The sequence below is a fragment of the Acinonyx jubatus genome, chromosome B2 (genome assembly GCF_027475565.1).
Source record: "Acinonyx jubatus isolate Ajub_Pintada_27869175 chromosome B2, VMU_Ajub_asm_v1.0, whole genome shotgun sequence".
NCBI lineage: Eukaryota > Metazoa > Chordata > Mammalia > Carnivora > Felidae > Acinonyx > Acinonyx jubatus.
The window spans coordinates 59,802,443-59,821,479 of record NC_069385.1 but is presented as its reverse complement, the minus strand read 5'-3'; the positions used below and the strand labels follow the sequence as shown (position 1 = coordinate 59,821,479).

Below are 19,037 nucleotides of genomic sequence, written 5' to 3'. Positions count from 1 at the left end.
GTCTTATTACAAAATGGTATTAGCTTAAGAATCCCTTAAAGCTCAGCAAAAGAGGATGGTCTCAGAGACCTCTTATCAAGACAGATATATTATGGCGATAGCTTAGTTGGAATTAAAATTTGGAAGGAAAATCGACTAAAGAGTTCATTTCCAGCTAAAAAATCAACTTTTAGTTACTGCAAGGGAAGTTTTTTTCAGAACATGTCAACTACATTTTGATTCTGTGATTTTAATGAAGGCCAGTCTTGCCTGCTTTTTCCTTCACTTTGCGAATAACATCGAGCTATGTCCAGCGGTATTCCTGGTGCTCTTCAGATAGCATTAGGAATAGATGCCCGCAATGGCCATCTTAACAGTTTATTTAAAGGCATGCCTTCTCTTTTTTATTTTTTTTATTCATTTATTTTTTAATTTTTTTTAAAGTCTATTTATTTTTGAGAGAGACAAAGACAGAATGCGAGTGGGTTAGGAGCAGAGAGAGAGAGGGAGACAGAATCCGAAGCAGGCTCCAGGCTCTGAGCTGTCAGCACAGAGCCTGACGCGGGGCTCGAACTCACAAACTGTGAGATCATGACCTGAGCCGAAGTCGGACGTTCAACCGACTGAGCCACTCAGGCGCCCCTGGCTTCTCATTTTTAAAGGCACTGTCTAGTATGCATACTTCAGTAACATCCTGTAAAAAAATAATTCAAAGATAGGTACTCTTTCCTTGTCCATCCACTCTTCTCTAAGGAAATTTTAGTAAGTGATGACTAGTGGGTGATTATGTGTTTAATCCATCCCTGTAGAGCAAGACTCTATTGCAGAGTCCTTCAAATAGTTAATTCTTTTCAAGTGCAGGTTAATTCAAGGTGTCTTCCAACAAAACATGGAGGGCTGGCATGGAGTTGGTAGGTGTATGGGCTCTGGTGTCAGACTACAGGGTGTGTGTCCCAGCTGTGCTACTTAGTGTGATGGGGAGCTCTGGGCAAGTTATTGAACCCATCTTTACCTCAATTTCTTGAACTATAATATGTGGATAATCAGAGTTCCTACAATGAAAATTGAATGGACTAATTTACATAGAGAGCTAAGAAAAGTGCCTGGTTCTCAGCTAGCACCTAGTAAATATTAACTATCATACTACTGATTACATTTGAAATCTGTGGGGCCACACAGATTTTGGAATTAAGAATATTTCATATTTTAGAAGTTATCTATAATCTGTATTATGTAACACCCATTTTAGGGTCTGGGGCAGAAACTCTTGATCAAACACTTTAATATTTCTGCAGTCAAATCTAGAAAATACACTATGCACAATGAAAAAAATTATAAATAGCCTCAGTCAGTCTAAGTTAGCTTTTGCTACCAAATTAATAAAAAAACAAACTAAGAAAATACCCTGTTTTGTTAGAGATTTTTAGATTTTTAAATTTCAGGTAAGGATTGGAGACCTCTGTTCTATTTTCTTATATCCCTAAGTCAAAGTGGATCCTACAATAGGATGGCAAGAATCCTTGCAAAGGTAGGGGTAGATCCATTCTCTGTGGTTCTTCAAATATTGCTGACTCGGGTCTCACTATAGAGCAAGCTGACTTTTATATGAGGGTCTTACTATTCGATTAGACTGAACAGATATCACCCATGGAATGAAATGATTCCTTACTGAAATCACTCTGCTTGATTTTCAGAAAACCTATTTTCGTAATTTGGCCTTGCTTCACTACTTCAGAGATTTTCTTCTTTAAAGGGTATTCAGGGTTGCTTCCAGCTAGATCTCTTGTCCACAGAAGCATCTTGCTTTAGATCATCCTTTTTCTTTCAGAAAACTCCAGGGCTGTACTTATGCCCAGAGGTAGGGGCTCACTTCCAAGGTTCCAAAGTCCCTCATTTCTCTGTTTTGCTATCCGTAGCAAAAGTAATGCCTATGTGGACAAATGAGGTTTCATTGAAAGGTTGATGTGAACTTCTAGGTAATAAAATGCCAAACCATGTACCGAATTATGTATGTACAGAAATCATAACTCATATTGTCTATTTCCCGCATTCTGTGTATTCACTGCATCATGATGCCACAAATTCATGGCATTCCTTTTTGTTTGTTTATTTTTATCCCATTCACTCCATAGAATTTTGGGGTGGGATGGTTGTGAAATTTAAGATAAGATGAGGAAAAGGCCTTTTTTTTTTTTAAGTTTATTCATTTATTTTGAGAAAGAGAGAGCAGGGGAGGGGCAGAGAGAGAGAGGGAAAGAGAATCCCAAGCAGGCTCCACATTATTAGCACAGAGCCAGATGAGGGACTCGATCTCATGAATTGTGAGATCATGACCTGAGCAGTAACCAAGAGTCAGTTGCTTAACGGACTGAGCCACCCAGCTGACCCAGGAAAGGCCTTTTTATACAACTTAACTGGCTCTGAGAAAAGTGAATTTGCTAAAGCATGAGGTTGAGTGATGCTAAGACTTCATTTAAGAATGTCTTCTCTAATGGACAAAATCAATGCCTTTCCATCTGATTAATGGTCCAAATGGAGTGTTAAGCTCGATTTCTTATCAACAAAAAGCTGAAGTGCCTAGGAGCCCTATATCTGTAGACATTGATCTTGCATAATTATTCATTTACCTTGTTTCTTTATAGATTTCAAAATTGTTTTCGGGTATACTGATAATGGCAAAACTCAAAATACAGTTCATCTAATTCAATTTATGTATCTCCTTCTGTTTTTTAGCTTCCTTACAGTATAACACTAGCAGTGAATTAACGTTGTAGAATTTTGCTTGACATTTGGAAAAATGATGGCTAAATGAATGCCTTCCCATCCAATAATTCCATTATAGTCTCCAAGGCTCACCACTCATTAATTGTTTTTCTAATTACTTTATGAGAAATAGCTATGTGATAGGTTTTTCTCCTTCTTCTTTCAGAAGTCATTGACAGTTGCTAATTTTCTTACTAGATAATTTAGGATAAGTTACATAATTTATTTGAGCATTTGCAAATAATTTCAACATGGTGAATTCTGAATTGCCCTTGTGATACGATGTTCTCTGTTGTTCTATTTTTGACATTCATTAATGCAACCATTTATTCTGAAAACTAGTTCTGAATGTTTATGATGAACAAGGCATTAATCTGAATACTGTGGAATCTATAAAGGGGGTTGTTGTCCTAAAGGAGCTTATATTCTGTTAGAGAAAAAACACTAAAAGAATTCAAGGTTGAAGTGATAGATGCAGGGACGTGGACAAAGTCCTATGGGAATTCAGAAGAAGGATGGAGATCGTTTATTGCTGGGGATTTAAAAAATGGTTTAATGGAGGAAATTGCCTTAAGTTGTATATTAAAGAATAAATGGAATTCATTTTTTATTAAAAATGGATTTAAATATTACTTTTTATGTTGGTCAAGAGAAAACTAGCTAAGTAAATAATAGTATACTTCTAATATTAGGTTGATATTAAAAATATTAACAGCCAGTACAATGTGTACACCAATAATTCAGAACAGATGTCTGACTTTTCAGAACAGACAGATGATAGCTCTTGCACTATACAGGTACACAGTAGTTAAATATGAGCTTTGCCTACAATGGAATATATGATAATTAAACTAAGGATGCAAACCTACATTTCTTTACATGGAACACATTACTTCCTTTAAAAAAGCAAGTTAAACATCAACATGTACAGTATGATCTATTTGTATGCAATTACAGACATACAGAGAATTGTCTGGAAAGATGTTCAATGTAAGTTTAATAGCATTTCAGATGATTTTTACCTACGTCTTTGTATTTGTCTGTTTTCTTTGAATTATTTAGAGTGATGAGTCAGTTTTACAAAAGAAAATCAAGTAATTAAAAAATCATTATGTCAAAATATATTATGAACAGTGTTTTAAATGTTAGTCACAAATTAATGAAGGACAGGACTATTTTAAAGAAATTATAGATATGCTTGTATATTCATGAAAACAGTCCAATCTGGTGGTAACCAAAAGTAGATGAAAAAAGGATGAAAGAAAAGTTAGATGAAATTAAGTTGCAAAAGTAATTGTTAGAAAATTCTGGAAAACCCTAAAAAATACAAATATTACTTTATGTCATTGGCGAACGCAGCAAGGGGCAATTGAAGTTTTTCAGCTGAATAATAATTATTAAAAAAAAAACCCTCAGATAGAAATTGTTTTGGAAACAATCTTTTGAAGAGAGTTTTGGTGACCAAGACTGGAATTAAGGGGGATATTTAAGAAGCTAATGCAATAATCTGCAAGAAAGGCAGAGAGGACATGGGATTTGATAGTGGCAGTAGAGATGCAAGAGAAACATAGATAACTGTTTGTTTGTTTGTTTGTTTATTTATTTATTTATTTATTGCAGAGAGGATGAACAGAACTTACACATTGTCAGGGCAAGGAAAGCAAACGAAATGGACTAACTGATGGTGTTAGCCTAAATACAGCCATTATAATAGACTTACAGGTTTATAAGAAAAGTTCGGAGAAATCAGAGAATGTTAGATTTGGAAGTATTTTTTTTCTCTCATTGTATATAGGAAAATGAAAGAGAGGTTAGGAGATTCATCAAGTTTTACAGTTGAATGTTAAGTTTAAATACCTTGCATTTGAAGTGTGGAAGAATATCCAATCAGGAAGTCTGCTAAACTCATTAGAAATATGGGTTGAGAGCTTTGTCAAGCCCCATCTTGCCCGTTAGTCAAAATTAGTGGTTCTCCTGTGGTCCCATAGAATTACACATGCTTCTAATATAGTGTTTACTACATTGTATTCATTTGTCTATATTTTTTGTCTCTGCTGATAACTTGGGAAGAGAGGACGATGCCCATATTCATTTACAAATATGTATATGGTGCTTAGTCCAGTGCCAGTTCTGTAGGCACTCAAAATTGTTTAGATGAATAAATACATACGGCAGCAAGAAAAATAAAGATTTAAGAGTCTTCCTAGAAGTTGTAATAAACCTATGAGAGTTAAAGTTCTCAAGTGAGACTATATAACAAAAAAAAGCTTCCCTTGGTTGAGCTCATTCGTATCAGGTATAGATATAGGTATATTACCTATTTACTGGAGACTTACAGATATATGTTCAACGCCCTAATCTCTTTCCTGCATTACAGATAAGACAACAGTTGCCTTAAAATTAAGTATTCCAACATTGAATGAATCATGGCTCTCCCCATGTAATCTGTTTCTCCTAAGTCCTATTTGGTTAATTGCACAACCACCCAGTGTACCAGAAATCTGGGAGTTTAGATTTTCCCATGCTCCAAATCTGATTGTTGTTCCATTAAATTACTTCCTGAGCATCTCATAAATGTATGCCCTGCCCTTCCCCTGCATTCTGCTGTTGGTTCTCATGATTCCAGTTCTCATAATTGCTCAACTGGGGACATTGCAATAACCTACCAGTTTGTCTTCCTTTGCTCCAGCCCCCACCATTGGAGAACAGAATTATCTTTATTAAACACAAATATAATTTTATTTATTCCTTTAAAAATGCTCAGTGGCTCTCAATTGCTCAGATTACAAATCACACGAGTGGGTGTGGCAGGGTGCCTGCTGTGTCTTGAACTGTCTCTAACTTCGTTGCCATCCTTTACTCACTGCTTCAACCACACTGACCTAATCACAGCTCCTCAAACAGTCCATGACATTTGTCCATTGTTCATTATTCTATTTGGAATGCCTTTTTTTCTACTCTGAAGAATTCCTATCCATCCTTTAAGAACAATCTCAATTACTACCGTATCTGAGTGACATTCTCTGACCTCTCCTGATAGAATTGTCTAGTCTTATTATGCCGTGAATATACCTTATGCCATGTACAGTTTCTATCATATACTATTGCATTTACATGCCAATAAGACAAGGATTTACACTAAGAATTCCAAGAGAGTAGAGACTATCTTAGTCATCTTTTAGCCTGACACCAGATGCAGTGCCTAGCAGCTAGTAAACATCGAATAAATATTTATCAACTTCTGGATAGAAGGATGCTGATGACTGAGAAAGAATTATTCTTTCTTTTCAATTTGGTTCCTGTTTGTGATCTTGCTATAACACTTTTAAGAGAGAGGTGAGAATAAGGATAGATTTCAGAAGTTTAAGGAATTAGAGAGTGGAGAATTAGATTCAATGAATGTGGCTGGAAAAAAAAAGTATGGTATCTCAAAGGCATGTTAGAGTCTCAAGAGATTTTAGATGGGAAGAGACCTGAAAAGAGTATGGGCTGTTGGAAAGGAGCCAATGCAGGAAAACAAACAAGCAAGCAAGCAAACAAACAAACAAACATATTTGAGTTTTAAGAATATGATTCTATATGAGGAAGAGAGGATCTATATAAGGTCCTCTATGAGGAAGAGAAGATGAAGGTGAATAGGGAGAGGGCTTTGTCCTGTGCATCTTTGTATATTCAATGTTTTCCACATAGGATTATTCAATATGTTTATATAGAACTTTAGGAAAATATGGTAGATATGAGGAAAAGAAGAAAGCGTGGAAAAGACATAGGAGAGAGATATTGAAAGTGGATGAGTTGAGTAAATTAATATTTAAGAGAAAATGATCAATTGGATCCAGCTTATCTCAAACTTTTTTTATTTAATTGTCAACAGAGGTCTTTCCACCTTATCTTTTAGCACACCTACCATCCATTACCACATTGGAAAACTAACTTGAGGCCACAGTGTAGAAAGTTTTAATGCCATGGTAAGCGCTTCAGTTTTGCTGTGATGTAGAGGGAGGCTTTTTCTATGCCCTGAGTGTGTTTTTGGAAGTGGTACTTTAGTTTGATTAAGTTTACATGGCTAGGAGAAATAAGAGTCTCCCAAGAAGAGCAGTTAAGAAGCTAATACAAGTATCCAAGCAGAAATAACAGTGTAGGGCATAATTTATCAGTCAGAACAAAAAGAAGCAGTGATGTGAAGTATATCAGAGGGAAATTGGCAGAAATTGCAGATCAGTTGGTTTGGGGTCTAGAGAAGAGGCTGAGACAAGTCTGGGAGTAGGAGAGAATGGTACCTATGGTACCTACTTATATCGTCTCTTGCTTTATTCTACTCTGAAAGCTATTATTGTACATTTGAAAGGATTTTTGGTCTGCACAACTGTTCAGAGAAGCCAAGACTATTTGAAGATTTTAAAGGGTCTTTAAAAATAGCTGAGGGGCACCTGGGCGTCTCTGTTGGTTAAACGTCCGACTTCGGCTTAGGTCATCATCTCGTGGCCTGTGAGTTCGAGCCCCCGCATCGGACTCTGTGCTGACAGCTAGGAGCCTGGAGTCTGCTTTGGAATTCTGTGTCTCTCTGTCTCTCTGCCCCTCCTCTGCCCATGCTCTGTCTCTCTGTCTCTCTCTCTCCCTCAAAAATAAATCAACATTAAAAAAAATAGCTGAAATTCCTTGCAAAGCTATCACACCTTGTATGCTGACAAGACTCTTAGATCATTCATGCTGATAGGGCACTGTAGAGACAATGTGAATTGTGCTCTGGTTTTGAATATGAGTTTCTAGCTACAAGAGTTCAGTGGTTTTACTACATGACAGCTGTTGAACCACTTATTTTCATTATGAAGGAAATTAAACATCTGCCCTCAGAGTTAATCACAATCCATGACCATCCATTTGTTGCTGTTGCTGAAACTTATTTATCATAGTTTTATAGCATATCTACCTTTATTTTGCATTTGTCCTTTCCTAGTTATGAAGTTCTTATTTCTAATATAGATCCTCTTTTCTTTCATACCTTCTTGACTCATTGTCATTAAGAGAAAAGAATTTACAGATTCAAGAAGCAATTCTTACAAAAACACTGCAAGCACAGCAAGAAAACATAAACATTTTTCCTGATTATTTAAAAAAATTGATTGTGGTAAACTTGATCAGAAGCAAAAGCTATTATACAAATCAAGTTTTAACTTTTTAAAAATATATAATTTATACAATTTAGCAATATTTCAGGTCTTAGGAAAATCATCTGAATTGAGAGAGTCTCACAACTTTGTGTCTCCTGTTACCAATGACTGACATAAAATTTGTTTCATATTAGTTGATTAGACACTAGTATTAAATGCTTTTAGTTTCTACTTCTAATACAGATAAGCTTTAGCCAGTTTGTGGTGTATACATATTCGAAAAAGGAATCATTTTTTTAAACTATGCTGTTTCTGAATATACTATTTTGTTTTCTTACCCCCAAAATGTTAAATCTACATGCTAATACTATAGTGAGTAGTTTTGAAGGCAGCCCAAATTATCTAAACCATGTGTAAAAGGTATCTGCATTTTATGGTAGTCTTACTTTTATGTTAGATGCACTCCCAGTGCAATCTGTGGAAATCTTTGTGAACACTGTCACTGATAGATGACTTTAGGTATAAAATTCCACTTAATGGTTTTAGTTATAAGCGCTATTTTTAATAATGTTTGAGGAACACAGTCTTTCTTTGTTTATAATTCCTTTGAAGAATATTATCCTACAAAACCAGAAAAATGGTAACTTACCTCTTTAAGCTACTAAATCAGTCATTCTGATAGCACTGAAAACAAAACAAAACTTGCCAATTAAAATATAATCAACAAAATGTTAGTATTTTTCTCTGAGGAAGAATAAAAGATTACCATCAGTGACTTTTCTCAAGGCTTTTGATTTTTCTTTGCTTTTTTTCTCTTACTCTAAACCAGCAGATTTATAAGCCATGTACTTGAACAGCAAAACCATTTGCCATTTGGTAGAATTGGCTGACATTTCATTTTTTCTGGGCAGATTGCAAATTCATTTGACATTATTTTGCTGGGTTCTGAGCTACATCATTAACATATTGCTTATGACTAAAAGCAAAGTAGTTTCATTTTGTGACATAATACTCAACATTTTCTACATGTAGTAAAAAGCATGATTTCTCTCAAAATAACTAGGTATTGCTCCAGTCTTGTATATATATTAAAAAAAAAAACAGAATTCTATTAATGTAACAAAATGTATCACTAAAATGGTGTGTCAGAGGGGAGCGAAAACCTCCATAAAGGCATGATGTGTTTACTGTTGATATCTCTAAATCTTGGCTAGAAATGAGAAACATTCATGAAATATTGGGCTTAAACTGAGATCACATCAGTATGGTAGCAATATCGCACTTGTCAACTAAGGGAATGTAACTGCCTGGTTGTACCACATGAAAATGAAAATTCACTTTTTGATCTAAGGCATAATTCTTTTCCTGTCCATGTCGGATAACTTTTTGTTTTTAATGTAAAGAAAATAAGAGCCAGGCAACAGTACCACAGGATGGTTTTGTTTAGAAAACCAGAGGGAATAACAAACAGCTGATCATTTTTTAATTAAAGTGGTGATTAGATAATTACCAATGCTGTTATTGAGTTCTTACTATATTTATTTGCTCACATCTCATCTTTCCTTCACCAAATTAACTCTTGTAAGGCCATTTTGTACACTTGTTGGCTATCTTCTATGTAAAAAGCAATTGTAGTATTATACTTGTATATGATATGGATGAGCTATGTTGAACAATTCACTTGCTGTGATTTTTCCCTTTTCCTTCATAATGCTGACATGTTTTATGAAGACAGAATATCTCATTGCTGTAAAGTGCTGCTTTTACTGACAGTAAGCACCTAAATGAAGTATTTTACAAATGTTTTGGTCACACACACTTTTGTGTTTAAGCAAAACATCAAACCAGTTAGCAAGCCATGCTTCCAAGATAAAGTGTATAGCCTTTGGGGTGCCTGGGTGGCTCAGTCGATTGGGCATCCGTCTTTGGCTCAGGTCACGATCTCACGGTTTGTGAGTTCGAGCCCTGCGTCAGGCTCTGTGCTGACAGCTCAGAGCCTGGAGCCTGCTTCAGATTCTGTGTCTCCCTCTCTCTCTGCCCCTCCCCTGCTCACGCTCTGTCTCTCTCTGTCTCAAAAATAAAATAAAAACATTAAAAAAATTTTTAAAAAGTGTATAGCCTGCTAGCATGTTTTAATGCATTTTTTTCTCTAGTTGCATTAATGGATTTAATCCTTCCTAGTTGCATAATAGAAAAATCTTGAGGGAAAAACTATAATTTTATGGTCATCTAAGATAATTATTATACTAGTTAACTATTTATTATTAATTCCATTGGGAAATGTTTCAATGACATTTTGAAAGAATAAAGGAGACTGTTTTTCATGAACTTGTTTTTAACCACCTGTCCCCACCCACCCTCCCCACACACATATTCTTGTTAGTACTGAAAGGTGTTCAGGAATTATGTACGTTGCTCCAACATATTCTATTCATGTTTTACATTGGAGATGACCTGGTTTTTGCAATGCCTTAGATAGAATGCTATTAAGCCAGCAAAAAATATGTTCCGTTTTCAAGAATGATCTTAGGCATATCAGGCACATCTTTTCGTTCTAGTAAGTCATCTTCTTCTAATTCACCCTATATGTTAGGTTTTATCAGAAGGAAATCTGTATATTCAATTTTCTCCAGGTACAGAATCCAGAGGGGCAGGAGTGGGGATGAGCGGCACACAAACAAATAAGAAAAGTACTTAGAAGAGACTGTTACAGGAATTATAGCCCTTTAATTCTAATTATCTTCATATTATTAGTTTTATTCTGACTGATGTTATGCTTTCAGACATAGCATGATTTTACTCTGGCTCCAGAATTACATTTAATATTTTTAGATAGATATTTATCAATGGATTTGGGCTATAGTCGGATTATATTACATTCATTATCAAAATTTTCCTTAGTGAAAAGTTGTTCATACACATTCATCCAGGTTCTTCCAATGGGTAATACTTCTTAGTTAAAAGGCCAGATTTATTCTACTTTTAATCAATACCACAATACTACAATCTAAATGAGCTTAACATTGTCAATTTTTATCTTCATAATGAGAAGTAAAAGATAAAAATTCTAAATATATGGCTTTTGAAACGAGTGGCATGCTATTGGTCTGTTGTGGAAGTGGATCAAAATACATTGAGGCATTCCAGCTCCTTTAGGTGCCTGGAGTTTTATTTAGTATATTATTCTGATAGAACTTGAAATGATATTCAAGTAGGTGAGAGGAGTTAAAGTACTTATGAAACTGATCTACTTACTCCCAGAGAACTTTTGGCTCTCCATGTTTGATTCCTTGTTACTTGTAATTCATATTAAATATGAAACATTTTTTTCGATAAGGGCTGAAAAGTAATGTAAAATATGTTTTATTTCCATTTTGTTGACAAATCAAGAGATAATCTTATTTTGTTTGATGAATATTGGTTCCAGCCAGAATGGGTCCATTGCTATTTCCTCCAAAGCCAGTAGGTAAAAGATAATTAGCATTTTAGTCAAACGTTTATGTTACAGAATGACAGTGGCATTTGTTTTGTTTTGGTTTTTGTTGTTTTGGTTTGTTTTTATTTATTTATTTTTTATTTAAAAACTTTTTAAAAACTTATTTAGTTTGAGAGAGAGTGAGCCAGCGAGGTAGAGGTAGAGAGAATGGGGAGAGAGAGAATCCCAAACAGGCTCTGCACTGTCAGCACAGAGCCCAATGTGGGGCTTGAACTCACAAACCATGAGGTCATGCATGACCAGACTGAAATCAAGAGTCGGTCGCTTAACCGACTGAGCCACCCAGGCACCCTGGTTTGTTTTTATTTTTAAGCAAATCAGGGAGACGATATTTCAGTGAGTGACAGAGGCAGAAAGCAATGACTTTCTGCTACATGCAAGAGAATGATTTTTCTATCTATGTTCCAGTATTTGTGGCCAGATGGTCCTCTGTGCCACAGAGAGAGGGTGATCCTCCTAGGCCAGGTAAAGTGGTTTGAGAGGATGTCAAATTGTCCTGTAAATTTAGAAAAACAGTTAATAGTTTCTCTGGTTTGCTATTTAATTAAAGAAACAAGCATAGAGTCATTAGCTGATTTCCACATATCATCAATGGCATAGCTGGAGAGGGACAAAGAGACTCCTCTTTTCAAGTGCGCTGTTTTACATATGCCCCTGCCATTGAACAAAACAATTCAGCAATACTAGAGGGAATACCTTAGTGTAAGCAGTCATCTCTTACCACATGCCTGTCACACTAAGAGTTTCCTCAAACCATCTATATAGCATTGTTTGCTTAAAAAGGTCTGAAATATAATGGAGATGAAATATTCAAGATTAGATTGACTGCAATGGAAAGTGCAGTAAAGAGAGCTACTTAATCCATAGAAACAAGAAAGTATGTCCCCAAACTGTTAGAACTAATAATGTATTCACTAAGGTTGCAGGATACAAAATTAATATACAAAAGTCTGTTGCATTTCTGGACACTGATAACAAATTATCAGGAAGAGTAATCAAGAAAACAATCCCATTTAATGTCGCAGCAAAAAGAATAAAAACACCTGAAAATAAATTTAAGTGAGAAGGTGAAAGAGTCTAAAAACTTGAAGACATTGATGAAAGATATTAAAGTTATAAATAAATTGAAAGATATAGTGTACTCCCAGATTGGAAAAATTAATATTTTTTAAATGTCCACACTACTCAAAGATTCAATGCAATCTCTATAAAAAGTCCAATGACATTTTCACAGAACTAGAACAAATAATTCTAAAATTTACGGACCACCAAAGACCCTGAAGAGCCAAAGCAATCTTGAGAAAAAAGAACAAAGCTGGAGGTATCATGGTATCTGACTTAAAACTATACTACAAAGCTATAGTAATCAAACAGTGTGGTACTGGCATAAAAACAGACACATTGATCAATGGAACAGAATATAAAGCCTAGGAATATTCCCATTTATATATGGTCAATCGAGTTGCAACAAAGGAGGAGAGAATATACAAAGGGGAAAGGGCCGTCTCTTCAAGAAATGTCGTTGGGAAAACTGGGCAGTTACATGCAAAAGAATGAAACTAGACCACTACCTTATACCATACACAGAAATAAACTCAAATAGATTAAAGACTTGAATGTAATACCTAAATCCATAAAACTCCTAGAGGAAAACATAAGCAGTAAAGTACTTGACATTGATCTTAGTTATTTTATTTTATTGGATCTGATTACAAAAATAAATAAATGGGGATCAAACTAAACAGCTTCTGCACAGTGAAGAAAACCATCGAAAAACAAAAGGAAACCTACTGAGCAAAAGAAGATATTTGTAAATCATATATCTGATGAGGGATTAATATCCAAATATATAAAGAATCCATACAACTCATATCAACAACAAAAATTCCACAATAATCCAATTAAAAAATGGGCACAGGACCTGCATAGACATTCTTCCAAACAAAGCATAGAAATGGCCAATAGACACAGGAAAGATGCCCAACATCACTATCAAGGAAATGCAAATCAAAACCACAATGAAATATCACCTTACATTTATCAGAATGTAGACAACAAATTACAGACGAGAAATAAGTGACTAAAAGAAATAACAAATGTTGGATAGGATGTGGAGAATAGGGAACTACCCTGGTGCACTGTTGATGAGAATGTAACTTGGGGCAGCCACTATGGAAAACAGTATAGAGATTCCTCGAAAAAATTAAAAATGAGCTACCATATGATCCAGTAATTCTACTGGGTATGTATATGAAGAAAATGAAAACACTAATTCAAAAAAGTATATTCAGCTTGATATTAATTGCAACATTGTTTACAATAGCCAAGATAAGTAAACAACCTAAGTGTCCATCAGTGGATGAATGGATAAAGAAGATGTGATACACACACACACACACACACACACACACACACACACACACACACATACACTCAGCCATAAAAATGAAGGAAATTACCATTTACAACATGGATGGACCTTGAAGATATTATGCTAAGTGAAGTAAGTCAGACAGAGAAAGACAAAACATGATTCATATATATGTGGAATCTAAAAAATAAAACAAGCAAAACAAAAAATAAAACAAAGCCCAGACTCAGATACAGAGAACAGATGGGTGGTTGCCAGAGGGGAAGGAGGTGAAGGGTACTGGGGGGAAACTGGGTGAGAGGGATTAAGAAGTACAAACTTCCATTTATAAAATAGTCATCGGAATATCATGTAAAGCATGGAGTTTATTATAGTTAATAACATTGTATTAACTTGTGGCATGACAGATAATAACCATTTTATTGTAGTAACCATTTCACAATGTACACAAATGTCCAATCACTATGTTGTACACCTGAAACTAATATAATATTATGTGTCAGTTATAGCTCAGTTAAAAAAATATATACACACAATATTGACAACATTTGAAATCAAGAGGACTCTTAGTAACAACACATTATAACCTATTATCTTTTGCTTACAGAATAATTTTGCTTTTATATTTTCACTATAAAGCATACTAGTGGCTTATATATGCAGGATCAGCACTGTCTCAAGGTACTATGATGTTCAATTAGATTATTCAGAATATATTCCATATTCAGATCATAGAGCGAATTAATCTAGGACTAGTAATACCAATTGATCTCCCTGATTTGTGATTCTATTGTGAAATTGTCTATTTGACAATGCTAGATGACGTGTTATTTCCCCAGCCTAATTCTTCATGTAATTAAAATTACCATTTTTCTTATAAATTTTTCTCATGTTTTTTATGTTTGAGAGAAAGAGAGACAGAGTGTGAGTGGGGGAGGGGCAGAGAGAGAGGGAGACACAGAATCCAAAGCAGGCTCTAGGCTCTGAGCTGTCATCACAGGGCCTGATGCGGGGCTTGAACCCACGAACTGTGAGAGCATGACCTGAGCTGAAGTTGGATGCTCAACTGACTGAGTCACCCAGGAGCCCCACAGTTACCGTTTTAAGCATTAGTAAGTTTTAAAGGTTTTACCACTCATAATAGACAATTTTATTATAGGCAGTATATTCTTAAACTTTCTTATTTGTAATACATTAAAAACATTTACAATTTTTCTTGATAGTCTTGTCTTATTATTAGGACTATCAATTATAGTATTTTGCTATGACCCATAGATACCCTCAATAACTTTTGTTTATTTAGCCCGGTTTGTATTCACCGCAAATGACTGCAATCTATACGGTGTGTCCTTCCTATCAGCAATAACCTCACTGGTGTTAGTTCTCCTTCTTCACATTATTCATTTAATTGCAATTTCCTATCTGTGTGAATAGGTTATAATGTCTGCAGAACAAGAACAAACAGGCTTGAATAATCATATGAAACTTTTCTTATGATTAAAATGTGGGTGCCTTGATGAGTGTTTTATGAAATTAATTTCTGTTGCCCAAAGATGTCTTTTATCAACATCTAATTCTAGCTAGATTTCACGTGACTGAGAATGCTGGATGGCTAACTTCGTAACTGGAGTTATTATATTTTGAAATTATTAGATAAAATACTGCAAAAATAAAAAATCTGTCATGTAGAAAAAAAAGAGTTTCAGGGTTCATCTAGCAAGTCAATTAAATAATATTGAGTCAATGAACAAAGAATCATTACTTAGAGGCAGTGATCGAACTGTCACTTCATACCATTGGTTAGATAACAATTAACCTAGACTCTTGAAATAATAATAATAAAAAAAGCATTTCTGAAGGGTAATTCACTTCTGATGCAGAGAGTAAATCTAACCTTTTGGGGTTGTTTTACATTTGTATAAAGATCATAACATGCCAAATTGTAGTAACAACCATTCATAGCAGAAACATGTAAATATTTAGTGAAGTAGGGTCTTTAAAGAAAATACATCCTGATCAGCGCATATAATAAATATAAGTTAGTATAAACTTAACTCAAATTCCAGGACGCTAGTGAAGCTATCATGGACATGGAGGAAAGGGCATAATGTGATTATTTGCAGGTTTTTGTTTTAAAAATTTTAAATGATTAAAGCAGAAAATTGAAATGACTAATTTGGTATCTCAGATTAATTGCCATATGTGTTAAAATTAATTTTGGGGTGCTGTAACAGAGTCATTTGCTTAGGAATGGCACTACTAAGTGACAAGCAATCTCTCTCTCTTTCTTTCTTTTCTTTCTTTCTTTCTTTCTTTCTTTCTTTCTTTCTTTCTTTCTTTCTTTCTTTCTTTCTTTTAGACATTTATTCATTTTTGAAAGACAGAGAGAGACACAGTGTGAGCAGGGAAGGGACAGAGAGAGAGGGAGACACGGAATCCAAAGCAAGCTCCAGGCTCTGAGCAGTCAGCACAGAGCCCTATGCGGGGCTCGAGCCCACAATCTATGAGATCATGACCTGAGCCAAAGCCGGACGGTTAACTGACTGAGCCACCCAGACGCCCCAAACAATCTCCATTTCTTTGTGTGGGTTTTTAATGGATATTCTCTTGTTTTTTTGTTGCTAATATGACATCTCTCAAGTACATTATTTTTTGGTCTCATGCTTTGCATCCTAGATGAGTGATTTATAAGGAAATCCAAGTTTCAATGGCCTAAGTCATGTCTGCACAAGAAAAATATTTTTTAGTTGTAGGCTTTTCTCACATCTTAAAACACCAGAAATTCTGCCTTGATTTTTTCAAAATGTGGGGGTAACTTTAAAGAATAGAAGTTAATTTCCATTCCTTAGTTTCTTTGAAGTAAAATAGTGGGATTTTAGCTATGTGATCTCTATAAAGTTTTGCCAACTCTAAGATATTAAAGATTGGAGGATGAGTGTGCATCCATTGATATTTGGCCTTTGGACCTGGTCTACTTGCCAAGAAATAATTATTTTTTTGGCAGCTTGTCATGAAAGGTCAGAGCTTCTTGGCATTTTTTCACCTGATCTAATATTCATTCAAGCATGGCTGTTTTTCTGTGGTCGAATTTGTGGTCTGTGAAGATGTACATTCTTTTGCAATTCCATTTTCTAGGATTTTGAGTCTATTCTGACAATTTATATTGAAACATATAAGAAGACTGGTTGGTAGTGCAAGTGTCAAATTAAGTTTAGACTTTGTTGGAAATGGCAAAGTATCTAATGTTCATTGAAAAGTTATGATGAAAATTTATGAGGAGGCAAACTTTAGCTAAATGTCAGGACTTTCTGACAACTAGAATCAGCCCAAAAGGAAACTAAATGGCTTGTGCAGTGTGAGTTCCCCATCAATGGGTGTATTCAAAAAGCAGTTATCTAGTTATATCATGGATATTATTAAAACCAGTGATGGGGAGACTGGGTGACCTTGTCTCAAGGTTTTGTCCTCATTTTAAATTTCTAAGTGTGCCAAATAAGATATAATTATATTGATTTTGGAATTTTGCTTGAGTAAGGATTCCATGAAGAATTAGACTCAGAACATCTGTCTTTCTCAGCTAATGCATAGGAAGGAAGTTCTGATATTTTACAGTGATATATTAGAGCCATTAAGCCTGGATTTCAACCCTGATCTGACTAGCATAAGAAAAAAGAGAGAGAGAGAGAAAGAGAAAGAGAAAGAGAAAGAGAAAGAGAAAGAGAAAGAGATATTTTGGGGAGGAGATTCATAGTTTGCAGAATTGAATGAGTAATTGAAATCAAGCTTTGGGCAAAGATGGGAACCATGGCAGCCCTAAATCTCTACAGCAGAATTTGTGGACTATGAGTTGATGACTCCGTTTAAACCCTTCTATCCCTATGTGTCTGTGTTCAGTATTCAAATTTCCAAAAAAAATATTGATTGACCTACATTAGGTAATAATACTGTGGCCAAAGCAGAGAGTGTGGAAAGAGGTTGGTAGGAGAGGAGACCCTGGATACTGTGACTGTCAGCCCCACCAGAATCCAGGTCTAGTAAGATATGAACAGTGGTATCTTAAATAAGGGAAGGGTTAGGAGTTGCTCAAAGAAAGGTTACCAAAAGATGGGATGGAGGTGATGAGGGGTGCTGAAAAGATAAAATAGTTTTTAATTCTATATTATATTTCTGCCTCCCCAGTGGTGTCTATGCTCCTTGAAGTCAAAGGTATGTCTTGTTGATGTTAAATCTGCAGTCTCTACAGCAGTCATGGGCACATAGGCTTTAGTGTAGTAAATATTTGATGATCAAACAAATGAGTAAATAACAAACTAAATTTCAATGATATAATTTAAAAGTTTACTGGACCACATTAAATAGAAATAAAGAATACAGTTTAGTGAACTATTGACCCAGTGCCCCTCAGAACCTACTTAAATACATGCCAACCACTGGATAGCGAAAGAGGTATAAGCTTCATCTGTTTCTTCTTTTTCCTTTCATTCCATTTCCCCTCCCTGCCTCCCTTCTTCCTTCCTTTCTTGCTTTCTTCTAATATATATTAATTATATACTTACAGGCCATAAAGACAATGTAAAATCTTTCCTTTATTAAGAACATATAATTATATACAATGATATTTGAATGTTAGTTACTTTGTTTGTATTCTCATAATAGTTGAACACAGCAGATGGACTATAAGACTCTGCCAAAAAGAGTTGGATCCTAAGGTGTTTTTACTGTTTCCTGTGTTTCTAAGGAAACTGTAATAATCAAGTCTCTCATCTTTTTAAGCTTGATGAATCCAGTGTAAAAGTAGACCTAATCATAGTTTATAATGAGCTTTGAGATTGTTCTTATAAATAAGAAAAAAAAGAATCATAAGAGAATTCCAAATGCTGTTAACAAGGCTGAAATTGGTGTTCAAATCAGAAAATAACTATCTTAAAAAAGTTGCATGTACATCATCTTTGAATAAATATCACCAGCTATTCAGGGTTGTTTTTTTGTTTGTTTGTTTGTTTGTTTGTTTGTTTGCATTTTACAAGCACATAATCTATATAAGAGCTTCTATAACAGTAACAAACATACCTTAAGAACAGTCACCATAGCAAGAAGATTGTGTTTGATGCACAGAATCCAGAAGCATCCTCCCTTAAAATACATTTCTTTTTGTCAGCAAATGTACATAAAAGATAATAGCTTGTACTATTTCAAGTATTATGCGTAAGTTCAAAGCATTACAAATCAGCAATTTTTAGACCCTTCTTACAAGTAGCTGTTTGGAAAGACCATGAGGCATTTACATTTTTTATACTTATATTATTATATAATAACT

At 34.9% G+C, this 19,037-nt stretch overlaps 1 protein-coding gene across 4 annotated transcripts in view; it reads left to right on the top strand.

The window, feature by feature from the left end:
• GRIK2 (glutamate ionotropic receptor kainate type subunit 2) overlaps positions 1–19,037 on the top strand; it is a 648,818-nt gene that overhangs the window by 132,447 nt on the left and 497,334 nt on the right. The gene's annotated exons all lie outside the window — the stretch shown is intronic.